The sequence below is a fragment of the Sesamum indicum genome, linkage group LG11 (assembly GCF_000512975.1).
Source record: "Sesamum indicum cultivar Zhongzhi No. 13 linkage group LG11, S_indicum_v1.0, whole genome shotgun sequence".
Lineage (NCBI taxonomy): Eukaryota > Viridiplantae > Streptophyta > Magnoliopsida > Lamiales > Pedaliaceae > Sesamum > Sesamum indicum.
The window spans coordinates 3,649,362-3,652,925 of NC_026155.1; positions in this window are offsets into that span (position 1 = coordinate 3,649,362).

Here is a 3,564-nt window from a genome sequence, read left to right on the forward strand (position 1 = left end):
ATATATATTCAAGCTAGGGCTACATATGTATATATCCTATTGAAATTAATTTAAAATAAATTAAACGTATAGGCTTATAGCCCAACTAATCAAAATGAAAGCCCAAATGAAATTTATTTGATCTTATCAAATAAATCCTAGCCTATAGCCCAATTAATTAATCCATAAAATAATTGAGTCTAATCCAGTTTATTTAATCTCATTAAATTATCAAATCAAAACTTTAATTAATTGATCCTATTAATTAATTCATTTGGTTCATTAAAATTGATCTTATCAAATAAATTAAACCTAACTGAAATTTAATTAATCTCATTAATTAAATTTCGGGCTTCCCATCACATGAGGTTCTCCCATTTAAATGATCATATCATTTAATCACTCGAATTACTTTAAATTAATTCACTCCTTCTAGAATTAATTCATTCTCAGCTAGACTTGGGCTTGTGTCAACATACAATTTAATTGAAAACTATATTTTCACTAGAATAATTAAATCATATTAAATTAATCAGTTTCAATTAACACTTAATTCGAAAGAACCCGTCACCATGGGTCCATGGCACTAGAAAATAGGTGAAAATGGCGTGATCTTAAGGCTACCAAGTGTCATACGGGTACTGTCCTTCCATCGGCCATCTCCTAGTCTTAGTCTAGAGCATGGAATTGATCATTGATTCTCATCCTGGACTAGACATCTATACTTAATATTTTTATTATATTTCTCCACTTGATCAATATAGAAAAACACTTTCCTATTTGACACCCGCTGTGGCCACAAACTCCCGGGAGCACAACACACATTAGAATGCATAGGTGACGGATCCTCTCGTGGAATTCACCAATCTTCATACACATTCTGACTGCACTAGAAGCAGACTTATAATAACCACATTAGAACATGATCATCTTTTACCAGGCCCCAGATATAGTGGTCCCATATATGAGATTGTGCGGATCCTCAAGTCTGTGGATTAAATCCCATACTATCGAAGCCGAAGAGTTCAAGTCATATCGATCAAGCTTCACTATCTTCCATATGACGACTCCCTTCGAGTCAGTTCAGTCGATTTAACAATCTTTGTCAACCACCTACTAAAATTGCATAGACATCATACGTCTGTTGCCTATGAAACAGGACACCTATTTTATGGATGTAGTATTTAGTGCAAGTCTGAATAGAACCCTCAATGCCCATTCTCGGGGCTCTCGATTTGGAATATTTCAGATCTAACCCTTGAAAGTTGGTTTCATAGTTGTCATTAAATGCATAACCTAACTTCATTGGTTGATTAGTGATCTGTGGACTTTGTTGCAATGTATGAAAATTACATGAGTAAGAACAACAAAATAAAGCCAAATGAATAGTTACTCTTATTCATTTAATTCAATATTACAAAATAAAAACAATTTGCTTAAATAGATTATAAAGTAGCCATTCTAATTGGTTTTCTGGTCACTTATTCTAACATCCTCATTTTGAGTATTTCATTTCGAATCTCTTAAAGACCTTCTCAATGTACGAGGATTGGGTCAATTCCGACATCCTTCTAGATCTATCCTTGTAGATCTCGATGCCAAGGATGTAGGAAGCCTAGCTCATATCCTTCATGAAAAATTGAGTGGACAATTAAGCTTTAGTGTCACTTAACATCTTAGCATCATTCCAATAAGTAAGATGTTGTCCACATAAAGCACAAGGTACGCAACCGAGCTCCCACTAACCTTCTTTTATATACAAGGATCAAATTCATCTTTGATGAAATCATAGCCTCGTATGACTTCATCGAAATGCATGTTCCAGCTTCAAAATTTTTTTTTGGGGTCATAGATGGATATTTGGAGACGACATACCTTCTACTCTTCTCCAACAAAAGTGAAACCTTGCTACTAATTCAAGTAGATTTCTACCTCAGCGAAACTATTTAAAGAATGTCGTTTTCACATCTATATACTATACTTCATAGTCATACCATGTTGCTATGGCAAGTAATACCCGAAGGCTTGGCCGTGGCTACGGACGATTAGGTTTTCTCAAAATCGACCCCAGATTGTTAAATGTACCCCTTCGACACAAGTGTGGCCTTGAAGATAGTAACCTCCAGGTCAGCTCTAAGCTTACGTTTGTAGACCCATTTATACCCAATAAGCTTAACACCTTTAGGTGGGCCTGCAGGTTCGAAACCTTGTTTGAACCCATCAAGGCCATTTCAGATCTCACGGCCTCAAGCCACTTATCTAAGTCGATGCCCGACATAACTTTGTTGTATATCCTTAGATTGTTGTCTAACTGACTAGTCAAACCTAGAAACCCATACCTACTAGGTGGTTAGGGTACTTTGCCAACCTACAGAGGACTGGAATACCATCAATAGGAACCATAGGTGCAGATGATGTTGTTGTGTCCTGCTGAGGTACCTTACTTGATTCCTCAAGGAGTACCTCATCCCGTTGGTATCTGTAGGAAAACCTTTCTCCAAGAACGTTGCAGTTCTCGAGATGAAGACCTTTTTCTCTGAAGGGTCATAGAAATAATATCTTACAGTTTCATTCTAATAACCGATAAACCTGCACAAACTGGACCTTGAGTCCAGTGTATCTCCCAATAGACTCTTGAAGTGTGCGGAGCTACCCCAAACTCTCAAGTACTCGCCACCTCGGTCCCACTGAAGGGTCTTGGTATTTTCTGCCAGTTTGATTCTCAACTTCAAGTCTGAATACTTTAAATCTTCCAAGCCCTTAAACTTGTACCTCATAAGGTAAATATAAGTATACCGTTATTGATCATCGATAAAGGTTTTGAAGTATGAGTATCCACTTCTAGCCAGAATATTCAATAGTCCATAAACATATGTATGGATCAAATTCAATAGACCATTGGCAAGCATATTTTTCTAGCAAAAGGCTTCTTTGTCATTTTTTATAATCAGAGTTAAAGGGATTTTAGACATATCTACATAAAAGTGTAAAGCATAATCAATAAATGATTGTAAAGTTGAATACATGGTCTTTAGTCTTTAAACCACCCACTATTTATACAAAAGCTCACCACTCTCAAGTGGGGATCCAAAAAATTATTTCCTAGTGGGCTTAGATCCACAAACACAATTTATCATGTCTCACTTTTACGATTCACATGGAGAAAAACCTCGTTGGAGGTGAGGGAACGCGTGGTATGGTCTGGGAACGAGCTAGAGAAAATGGTAAGCAAAAACACATAATAATAAAAATTAAAGCGTAAAAAATGAATCAAAGGGGTGTACCTTAGAATTCCCAGACGTTCAATGTATAAAGAAATAAAATAAGCATAAACGAGGCTGAGGTGAAAATACATAGACCGAAGAATAAGAGAGGTAGAAATGCGATACCTTCGTTGTCTAATGTCCGATTGAAATATTGTTCACTTAAGGCTCCGACGCAGGAACCCTCTAATTTGTCCACACTTCACCGGAATTGGAATCTCAATATTATCCTTGCTAGAAGAGAACAAGAGAAAAGATTGCTGCAAGAGCAAGAGAGAGAGAGAGCGGTCGAGAGGTGCTTGGAGGAAAGAGGGAATTTTTT